Genomic DNA, 12553 nt, shown 5'->3' with positions numbered 1-12553 from the left:
AAATAAATAAATAAATATAAAGGACGTTTTAGAATGAGTAGGGAATTCGTTTTGCATATTATCAATGCTATATCTAATTACTTTGTTGAACCTTTCCCTAGGCATTTTGAAGTTTTTAAACAAAAAATAGAATCCATTGGTCGTAAATGTTTCAATACGATACAAAAACGTATATCCGCATTGCGTTAATTGGCTTATGGTACGATAACGGATATATTTGACGAGTACTTACAAATGTGCGAGGGTACGTCAGTTGTTTGTCTTAATAGCTTTTGTAAATGTATTTTGGAACTGTATGTTGGTGAACAACGGAAGCAATATAGCTCATTTGTTTAGCGCTCATGAAGAAAGACGTGGTTTTGAGGGTATGCTTGAAAGTATCGACTTCATGCATTGGAAGTGGAAGAATTGTCCGTTTGCGTAGAAAGGGTAATATACTAGTGGTCATCAACGTCATCCGACCATAGTTCTTGAAACCGTTGCTTCATGTGATATGTGGATTCAGCATGCATACTTTGTTGCAGCGGTTGCGAACAACGATGTTAATGTTTTGATCAATCTTCGTTGTTAGATGACATCAAGAATGGTACTGCGCCATTAGCACCAAGTACTGTAAATGGTAATGATTACACAAATGGTTATTATATAGAAATGGTATTTATCTAGATTGAGCAACGTTAATCAAGGCATATTCGTCACCAACAGATCAGTCACATGCAAAATTTAAAGGATATCAAGAAAGTGCACATAAGGATGTTGATTGAACATTCGGCATTCTTCATGGTATATTATATTTTACAAATGTCTGGACGAGTACACGGTGTCAATAAGATGAGATCGATATTATATTGTTATGTGATGTTGCACAACATGATAGTCAAGGATAATGACCACAGAATTACATGGCTCGAGGAAGAATTACTTACCACTGAAGAAAGTCATCCGAACTTTGTAAGGAAACGAGGTAGAGTTCGTGAGACAAGAGATAAAGAAATGCGGTATCATTGGATTAGAGAACGTCTTGAATATGGGTTGTTTGAACTTGATAAAGTTCATACCGATGATAATGGTTCTGATATGCTTACAAAGGCTTTGGCAAGTGAGAAACTCAAGGCTTGTTGCTCGATCGCCGGGATGTCGATCTCTTCCTCATAATTGGAAAAGGGGAGATTTGTTGGGTTTTATTTGGGTTTCCACTTACGAGGATGGCCCAAAGCTCAACAATTAGGCTCATACATGGTTATCTTGGCCTTGTATCATTAGGGAATTTATATACCTCAAGTATGCAGCCATTTAACATATCAAGAGAGTGGTGAGTTTAAAAAAAAAAGATTGAAAACCCCAATTCCCGTATTTGAAGACTGCAGCTCACAAATCGGACGATCCCCGGAGATCCGATCGTTGAATATTCACCATTTTTAGACAGTGTGTTCCTTACATCTGGGCCAAGGTTTTCAACTGTTGAATTCGTCTCAAGTGGCCTCTAACTCGATTGACAGTGGGTCGTACAGCAGCAGTTTTTTGGGGTAGTGAAATTCCTCTTTTGTCTTTAATTTTCATATACTTGTTGATTGTTCTTGTTCAAGAGTATGATGATGTTGTATGCCTCTAGTTGATCTAGAGAAGGATTATTGTATTGCTCTCTTGTTGGTGATAGTGGAATGTAAGTGGCCTATGGGTCCCGTGGTTTTTTACTCTCAAATTTGAGAGGTTTTTACACGTAAAAAGTCTTGTATATTTTGTGTGTGCTTGATTGTATTTATTTACTGATATTGGGGGCTGATATCGGCCAATAAGTCACGTTTTTACCCCCGATATTGAGCCCTAAAACCATAAAGTTACAAACTTTATCGCCAAAATAATCATTTTGTTAGTTATTTTGGTAGATTTAGTAATTACAAAGGCTATGTTTCAAGAATCACTAAAAATGGACGAAAAACGGGAAAAAACGAGCAAAACCGGCTAAGACGGTTAACTCACGTTTAAATAACTTATTTTATAAATTTTGGAAAAGTTTATTTACTTAATCTCCCATTGTAGGATATTCAATTACGAACGCGTGGGCGTAAGAATCATCAAAAACGGAGCTAAAACGAAGATTCAAGAGCGAAAACAGTGAAAGACAAGTTCAATCCAACAAACCCCCTGCCAAACCCCTTGACAAACGGCCTGCCAGGCTTGAAAACGGCCTGCCAGCAAATGGCCATAAAAAACGGCTTGCCTGGCTAACAAACGTCCTGCCAAGCGGCAAGCCGTTTTTCAGCCATTTATTTACAGTTTTGCCATCGAGCATTTCCTATAAATGGGGGTTTCATCCCACCATTTCAACACACACCATTCTTCACTTCTCTCTCTAAATATATCTCTATAGTCACTCTCTAGTGATCTATAGGAGATTAGTTCTCTCTCTACTTTCTCTCTCTAGATTCTAGAGAGAGAAAAGTACAGAGATTAGGAAATGTAATTATCTCTCTGTTGTCGCTCTCTAGTGATCAATAGGAGATTAGTATGTACTCAGTAGTAGAAGCTATCGAGCATTGTAACGCTATGGATATTATGAAGAAATATAAGTGTTATTCTGCCGACATTATTCGGTAACATCTATCCTATCTTTTATTTATTTATTATAATATTCTTGTTTGATGTTTGTGATTTATTAATATTAGAAATGTCTGTTGCCATTATGTGTGAGTAATTGCTTGATTGTTTGCCATGATTTAATAATGTTAGTTAGGGATGATTATCGTTTCGTATTCGCTTTCTGTCTATGATATTAAACCTCGTTATTATCGTCCTTCCACCAATAAACGTAATAAAAACCTTTTATAAAGTCGACAATTATAAGGTAATTAATTATCTGTGCTTATACATTGGTCTAGGTATGAACCCATTAGAAATACTATAAAGTACATGGGGAATTACCATAGGACCAGATCAAGACATTGGTCAAGAGTATAAGACTCGAGAAAATACTTTTGCAACAGTAAAGTACAGTGTTGATGTACTATAGGACCACTTAAGCATGGTCAAGGTTAGAAGCTATGGAACCACTATAAGTCTAGTACATGGTGGATAACTAAGGTATTTATTGGGTAGATTTAAGTAAGGGCTGGTTTAAGTCATAAATGGGAGTTTAACGCAATACAATACAAACTAAGCTTATAAATCTTTAATGATGATTGAGAACTATCAGAAGTTCTGATTTGTCTACAAACCCTTAGATTTTACCAAACCATTGACAAAAAGTAATTCGAAACACAACCATAACCACCCATTTGGATGACACACTAAGGTGTTAAGAAAGGTTGGATATTATATGTATATGGCTATGCTACTTTATTCGTGAGCCCAAGGTATGCATTGCATCCAAGATGGGCCGCTTATATCCTTAAACCGGATAAAGCATCGAGAGTTGAGCATAGTCCATCCGATCAGAATCTTCAAAGCCTAGTTCCTCGTGACATGTAATCGGGAAACCGCTTAGTAGGGAATCTAGTGTTCACACCAAGGTATATCTATCCAAGGAGTGTCTCATAGTCATCCCGACACTACATTATCTTAAATCATGGTGAACCACGTCTTCTCTGTCCTTAGCTGTTGCATGCGAGCTAGCTTATTTTAATTATATTGCTTTAATATTTTAAATATAATTATAAATCAAATCAACCCAACTATTGCCTTTACACAATTTGATATTCCGGATAAAGTGGTGTCTAGAATAAACTGGTTGGACTTGGTTGTTGAATTTTCCGAACAGTCGCCAATTTATTGGGACCAAAAGGATCCTGCCTCTCCACACAAGGTGTACCTGGCCACTAGTCTTGGATACTAAATTTTGTACAAACCCAATCTTAATTACTAAATTATCTGAATAAGCTCCATTTCAAATTCGACCGCTCAAGTAACGACCCTAGGTCATATTTGCCCTTGCTAACCCATAGGAAGGAATAATAGATTTAGGCCCAGCATATATAAATTAAAGAATCAACTTCTTGTGTTGATATCCTGAATTGACGTTTTGCGACCTAACGACACCGCATAAATAAACCGTCCGATTTGGGCATATCACGGGAGTAGTTAAATTTTTGGTGCCGCTGCCGGGGAGCGGTAGTACGATCTGGAGCCTGTTTAGATTAGTTAGTTTTTAAGAGACCCTTTTGACGAAGATTAGCTTTGTCAAAAGTTACTAGTTTACCGTAGTTAGGTTAGATAATATTAGCTTAATTTAGATTATTTAAAACGTTTAAAATGGACTTTCTTATTAGTGAACCTTTAAGATGGTTTAACCTACTTAGACCATTAAGAATTCTTCCAACACATCCTTTCTTCTATCCGATATCATACATTGTACCCATCCGACGAGATCCACACTTACCTGCCGATAGTTTGACGATGGCCGCACGCATCACTCTCGCTGACAGCACCAAACCCTCGTTAGAAGGACGAGGAGGACCGATACTCTATCCAGAGGTTAACAGAGCGTCTTTTGAGCTTAAGCATAGCATCATACAACTCATTCACAATCACTGTCTATTCCATGGCTTACCAATTGACGATCCCAACTCTCATTTAGATAGATTCCTCTCCTTATCCAACTCATATAAGCAAAACGGGGTTGAACAAGATGTAGTTCATCTGTATCTGTTCCCCTATTCCTTAACTCTTCATGCAAAAACCTGGTTCGAGGGATTAGAACCTAACTCTATCACCTCATGGGAGGAAAAGGCAACAACTTTCTTAATCAAGTACTTTCCCCTATCAAAACAAATCAGACTTAGGAATGACATCGTAAACTTTAAACAAGCATGCGATGAATCACTCTACACTGCATGGGAAAGATTCAAACATTTGCTTCGAAGATGCCCGAACCACCGTCTTGAGAGCTCTGATCAGATTTTGACCTTCTACAAAGGTCTGAATCAGAACAACAAGTCTACTCTTGATGCTGTTTCTCAAGGTAACTTCATGAACTTCACTGCTGACGAGGCCTGGAGATTGATCAAGGAGATAACTATGCACCATCATGATTGGAACACGGAAGGGCACATTTCATCAGCAACACCGCTTTTCGCCTCCCATCCTATCGAAAATAAAACCATCAAATTTCTCTCGGACCAAATAGAAAACCTCACCAAAGAAGTCGGAGAGCTAAAGAAACTCCCACAGCATGTGTCTCAAGTGCAATTATGCCAGAATTGTACTGATCCACATCCGACCAAGGTATACGAGGCTGAAGGTGAGGGCTCTGTTGTCTACTCCGATAAGATCCTAGCTCATCCGTATAACCAACCCACCAAACCCACTACTCCACCAGAGACAAGTCCAGACGATGTCCTACTGCGTATCATCAACATGATCACAGCAAGACAAGACACAGCTGACTTAGCCATGACTAATCACTTGAGTAGTCTTGAAAATCAAATAAGCCAGCTAAATCAATGTATCGATTCTCTAGGTTGTCCTAAAAATGACTTAAAGGTGGCACATAGCCAACCTTCAGTTTCTTCTAAGGGGATGAAACTAACTAATACCCGTTCGGTAGTAGTCATTGAGTCATCGCCTAAACCTACTAGGAAAACACCCCTTCCATTCCCGGGCCGTCTCAAGCAAAGACATAACAAGATGAAATCTTTCAAGCTTAACGGTAAATTTTTGGACACTGTGTCTAAAAATCCTCATAGTAAGAAGTATTTTAGGAAACTCCTATCAACCAAGGATAAGGTACCCGAAGTACCCAATGTCCCGCTGAATGCGGATTGTTCAGCCATTCTCTTAAATACACTTCCTGAAAAACTAGGGGATACCGGACGATTTACCCTTCCTTGTTCTATCTACCAATCTGGTACTATCTATTCTCTCGCTGACATTGGTGTCGGCATCAATCTCATGCCCTACTCACTGTTCCAGAGACTCGAAATTGAAAACCTTAACCCTACCAAAATGAGCATCCAGCTAGCTGACCAATCCACTAGATATCCTAAGGGAATAGCTGAGAACGTCACGGTTAAGGTTGATAAATTCCTTTTTCCGACCGACTTTGTGGTTATGGACTATAAAGAAGACATGAAAACCCCTATCATCTTAGGAAGGCCTTTCATGAATACAGCCAAAACGATCGTTGACGTTTATTCACGGACTATCACCTTGAGAGCCAATGGAGAAGAGGTCACTTTCACGATTGACGAGTCTGTATGCCCTTCTGATGGGAACGGCGAAATAAATACCATATCCACTAATGAAGTCATCTTCCGTGAACCAAATTTCGAGAATGTAGAGAAGAAGATAGAAGTAGAATACAAGAAGAATAACCACTCCACACCTACCCAATCTTCACTCCTGCCTTATTTTGATCTTTTAATGACTGGAGAGGATTTCGTTCTAGAAGAACTCTCTAAACCAATTATACTTGAAGCTCCCGACCGGAGTGACGAGGAGGTGGATGAAGAAATTGAAATAGAGAGCCTGGATGAGAAGAAGGAGATGGAGGATTCTAGCACCGAAGTAGTTGTTAATGTTGCAACCATATTGGAGATGTCAATGGACATCGTCCCACCTCCATGTCTAGAGTACAACATTACGACCAAGCCGAAGTCACAAAGAAGAAAGACGGGTTTTGCGTCAGGGCTACCCTATAAAAGATCACTCAAATACATAATGATATACACATCATTGAGTGATGAGGACCCGTTTGACCAACCCGCACAAATCAAGGAGGTAAAAGAAATTGATAGCTTTGTTATACCTCAAGTTAAACAAAGCATTCACTTCAAACTACCTTCTCCTCTCATTGGACATACCTTATTCTATGTCCGCTTCAATCTCATCGGTATGTTCCAATATTACCTCTTGTGTACACTGATGGATGTAAGGGAGCCGCCTAGATTTCCTGAGAAATCAAGGCTATAGTCAGGCTCGTGACTCGAACAAAAACAAGCGCTTCTCGGGAGGCAACCCGTGTGTTTATTTTTCTAAAGCTTTAGTAGTAGTTAGATTAGGATAATTATGTTGATTGAATAAGTGAAAAAGTGAAACTTAAAATGGGATTTTTCAAAGTTTCTTACTTGTCATGAACTTAATTGCAATATTTCAAAAGTCTTATAGGCAGTCAACACTTTAAGTGTGAGATTAAGTTTTTTAGTCATACACTGATTTGTTGAATTTTCAAAAACCTAATTTTGAAACCCTCAAGTTTTCAAATAACTTTTTCATCAAAACGCAAATCAGTGAGTCTATGGCATAAAGCTTAATCACATGTCTAGGTTTGATCTTTTCCATTTTTACAAGTAATAGACAGTTATTGATGCCTGTGGTGGAGACTCTTTGAATAATGATGAAACGACAAGGAAACTGTTGATTATTTCATTACAAGTTATTGGTGGATTATGTATGGAGGATGAGAACACCCTAATGAGCTCGAATACACTTCAAGAAGACCGAATCGAATCCAACAGAAGATGGTTCCGACTCCATCTACCTTCAGATCCTCAGCTCACAACTGCACTCAAGTGGAGTAATTCGTTTTTTTTGTTTATTTTGCTCCATTATATCCTTGAACTATACCCTATCTTAAGCTTATCACTAAGTGTGGGATTCCAACCCAATATTGAGCTTAGATACATTTTCCGACATGTTCAAACTCTAAGTGTGGGATTTTAGGTCCCTAAAATCTAAGAATGAACATTAGGGACAATGTTCCTCTAAGTGTGGGATAGCGGTGTAGTACACCGTAATTAGCTAGGAGATGCTCGAAAAAGGTTCTTAACTTAAAATTTTACTAAGCTTTTTCGAGTATACCTACTATTTAGATTCTTTGTCCTTAACGTAAATTTTTCAAAAATTTTGACTAAATGATACTTTCTGAAAAAGTACTTTCGAAAATCAAGCGTGTTCGTTCTAAAATTAAGACAAATGAGGACATAAATCTTCTTAAGGATGAACCGATTCTCTAAAAGAGCATTGCATGACTAAGCATTATCGACCCAATATAATTGTTGTGAGGCACCCCAAAAATGGCCTAATAAGCATTCATTTTTAATGCTTCACAATCTTTTCCGTTGAGAGTGCCGATATTAGCATTTAGAGTTAGAACTTGACCTTGACATACATTTCAAGGCCAATGGTTAGTAAGCGCCATACATGGTGTAGGTGCGATACTCCTTCTGAAATCATTCTGAATAGAGAAGACAAAAACCATCCGTTTCCGTTTCCACTCCACGCATTTTAACCGACCAACTCACACCAAAGAGTTGATGAATAAGAAAATACTCACCCCCAAATTCACTATCAAATATGTTACCCTTTCCACCTTCTTTTCTTTTCTTATTTCCAAAATCTAGAAATTCAAAGAGATAGATCGACCAAGTTTACTTCAAACACTTGTCTAGAAATTTCAAAATTCCAGACTGTTTTTGATAGGTCATAAAAAGACCTATTTCTGGTAAAATATCTTTCTCTCTGGGCACAAGACGTAATAGGCAAAGTTATGAAGTTGGGATTGCAAAAAAAAAAAAAAAAAAAAAATATGTGTCGAGCAAAGTCTCTAAAATAAAGAAGAGAAAAGTCTTAAAAAAAAAAAGCATAGATCCCTCAAGAAAATGAAGATTGTAACCCAGGAGGATTGCAGAAAAGAAGCAAAATCTTCGCTGAAAATCAGCACCCTCTAAAGGAACTCTTCAACAAAAATAGAGTACCAACTTTCATAGAAAAAGTATATCCTCATGAAACCGAAATCTATCGAATCTCTCTAAATTTCAAAGATTCGAAGATACCCTTTTTGCCATATCAAAACCTTCACTTTTCTCCGCAAACCAACCTTTAAACCCGCTCTTCCTCTTGAAAGAATGATTAGGGAGAAGATCAGTGCCGTCCTTATCTAATCGATGGAGATTTGATTCTTGGTCTATGACAATACTTGCAACATGACTGGCTATGAGCGAATTCATTTCATAGATTGATAGGGAACCCCAAATACTTGAGTAATTTGAGTGACCCGTGTAAGAAAGCCAAAGTCATGTAACCTCCTCTCATGCTTGCAGAGATAGTTTCTCCCCTTTTAGAAGATGGTTTGTCTGATCTTTCTCTTATAATAAATAACAAGCCACTTGAATAATAGAACGGAACCCTCAGAAGCACCCTTGAACTCAAAATAAAAGAAAAGTTTGCTTGCGGACAAGCAAAGTCTAAGTGTGGGATATTTGATATCGGCCAAAAAGTCACGTTTTTACCCCTGATATTGAGCCCTAAAATCATAAAGTTCCAATCTTTATCACCAAAATAATCATTTTGTTGGTTAATTTGGTAGATTTAGTATTTACAAAGGATATGTTTCAAGAATCACTAAAAACGGACGAAAAACGGGGAAAAACGAGCAAAACCGGCTAAGACGATTATCTCGCGTTTAAATAACTTATTTTATAATTTTTGGAAAAGTTTATTTACTTAATCTCCCATTGTAATATATTCAATTACGAATGTGTGGGAGCAAGAATCGTCAAAAACGGAGCTAAAACGAAGATTCTAGAGCGAAAATGGTGAAAGACAAGTTCGATCCAGCAAACCCCCTGCCAAACCCCTTGCCAAACGGCCTGCCAAGCTTCAAAACGGCCTGCCAGCAAACGGGCATAAAAAACGGCTTGCCTGGATCGCAAACTCCCTGCCAAACGGCTTTCCAAACGGCCTGCCAAGCGGCAAGCCGTTTTTCAACCATTTATTTACATTTTTGCCATCGAGCATTTCCTATAAATGGGGGTTTCATCCCACCATTTCAACACACACCATTCTTCACTTCTCTATCTAAATATCTCTCTATAGTCGCTCTCTAGTGATCTATAGGAGATTAGTTCTCTCTCTACTTTTTCTCTCTAGATTCTAGAGAGAGAAAAGTACAGAGATTAGGAAATGTAATTATCTCTCTATTGTCGCTCTCTAGTGATCAATAGGAGATTAGTATGTACTTAGTAGTAGAAGCTATCGAGGATTGTAAAGCTATGGATATTATGAAGAAATACAAGTGTTATTCTGCCGACATTATTCAGTAACATCTATCCTTTCTTTTAGTTATTTATTATAATATTCTTGTTTGATGTTTGTGATTTATTAATATTAGAAATGTCTGTTGCCATGATGTGTGAGTAATTGCTTGATTGTTTGCCATGATTTAATAATGTTAGTTAGGGATGATTATCTTTTCGTACTCGCTTTCTGTCTATGATATTAAACCACGTTATTATCGTCCTTCCACCAATAAACTTGTTTAAAACCTTTTATAAAGTCGACAATTATAAGGTAATTAATTATCTGTGCTTATACATTGGTCAAGGCATGAACCCATCGGAAATACTATAAAGTACATTGGTCAAGAGTATTGAGACGACCCGTCCTAATCCATCTGGACGAATACATTACATTTGGTTACATCGCGAGGTACTTGACCTCTATATGATACATTTTACAAACATTGCATTCATTTTTAAAAGACAAACTTTCATCACATCAAAAGTTGACAGGCATGCATACCATTTCAGAATATATCCAATCTATAATTGACTTAATAATAATCTTGATGAACTCAATGACTCGAATGCATCGTCTTTTGAAATATGTCATGAATGACTCCAAGAAATATCTCTAAAATGAGCAAATGCACAGCGAAAGATTTCTTTCATACCTGAGAATAAACATGCTTTCAAGTGTCAACCAAAAGGTTGGTGAGTTCATTAGTTTATCATAATCATTCATGTTCATCATTTTAATAGACCACAAGATTTCATATATTGACACTCGTAACTCGCGAATTAAAATTCATTCATATGGTGAACACCTGGTAACCGACCTTAACAGGATGCATATAGAATATCCCCATCATTTCGGGACTCACATCGGACATGATAAATCGAAGTACTAAAGCAGTTCAAATTCTCTGACTGGGGCTTGTTAGTGCCCATAGATCTATCTTTAGGATTCGCGTCAATTGGTGGCAATTATCATAAACACCAATTCTTAGGCTACAAAGTTAAAAAGGGGCATATTCGGTTGGATAATCCAACCATAGAATGTAGTTTCAATTACTTGTGTCTATTTCGTAAAGTATTTATAAAAGCAGCGCATGTATTCTCAGTCCCAAAAATATATATTGCAAAAGCATTTAAAAGGGGTGAAAATGTAACTAACAATACTGTATTTTATAGTAAAAATACATATGACGATATTGAACAACAGAATAATGCAGGGTTGGCCTTGGATTCACGAACCTATATCAATTGTATATGTATTAAAACATATGATCGTAATTGAAAAATTTATATATATTATTATTAATAATATACCTGTTATGTTACTTAGACAAATCTAGATATATTTGACTATCCATATATACTAACATTTATCATTCATTATATCATTTTAATAATAAAATTTTATTTTAAGGTTTATATATATAATAAGATTTATATTTATATATTGATATCTTTTATATACAGATTAGTTAATATTATTTTAATAATAAGAATATAGTGATATGTAATAATAATATTATTGTAATGTATTTATATGTATATAAATATTTAATTGTAATAATAATACTGATAATGATAAGAATGATAATAATAATAATGATAGTAATAATAATAAATTAATAATAATACTCGTGTTAATGATAATTAGTTTTATCATGAGGTTCTTGTTAAATTTTCTAATTTCGTAACTACAGTTCTTATATCTTAATTTCATAACCATTTTCATAATTTTTACCATATCAACTTTTATTAAACTTTTATAATATAAAGGTTATTAGTATGTTCCAAATCATGTTAATAATAATAATAATAATAATAATAATAATAATAATAATAATAATAATAATAATAATAATAATAGTAATAATATTAGTAATGATAATACTAAAAATTCTTAAATGATAACACTAATAGATGTAAATTATATTAATGATATTGATAATCATATTAATAATATTAACATAACAATATTCATAATACTTAAAAAAATATATAATAATAACACCAATTGATAATACTTAATCCTATATCAACATTAATTAATAATATTAATAATAATAATGATGATAATAATCATAGTAATAACAATAATAATAATGGAAATGAGAATATAAGTGTATACCCTTTTTTTTAAAAATAAGCTCTAGATGAGACTCGAACCCACGACCTCTCGCTCTCCGAAAAACACCCTATACCATTGCTCCGTTCACTGTCTTTCTGATTAAACCCATAGCCAAATTTATTTAACACTTCGATTCTGTTACTCTATTTCTTCTTTTTCTTCAGAACGTACTCGACCAAATCAAATTCAACTTAACACAACAATAATTTTTTTTTACTTCAATTTAATACTAATTAATAAAAATCAAATGTTTATATTAATAAAAAAAAATAAAGAAACCATAATAGCTGCTGCTGCAGCTCGCTGTTTAGCGAATGAAGAACAAAAAAAAAATTAATGATTTTGAGTTTGAAAACGTTTTAGCCAAAACTTGCAACACCAAATAGGTTTCAAATCACCTTAATAACCTTTCTCAATC

The sequence above is a fragment of the Rutidosis leptorrhynchoides genome, chromosome 4, assembly GCF_046630445.1.
Source record: "Rutidosis leptorrhynchoides isolate AG116_Rl617_1_P2 chromosome 4, CSIRO_AGI_Rlap_v1, whole genome shotgun sequence".
Classification (NCBI taxonomy): domain Eukaryota; kingdom Viridiplantae; phylum Streptophyta; class Magnoliopsida; order Asterales; family Asteraceae; genus Rutidosis; species Rutidosis leptorrhynchoides.
This window is presented reverse-complemented; position numbering follows the sequence as displayed.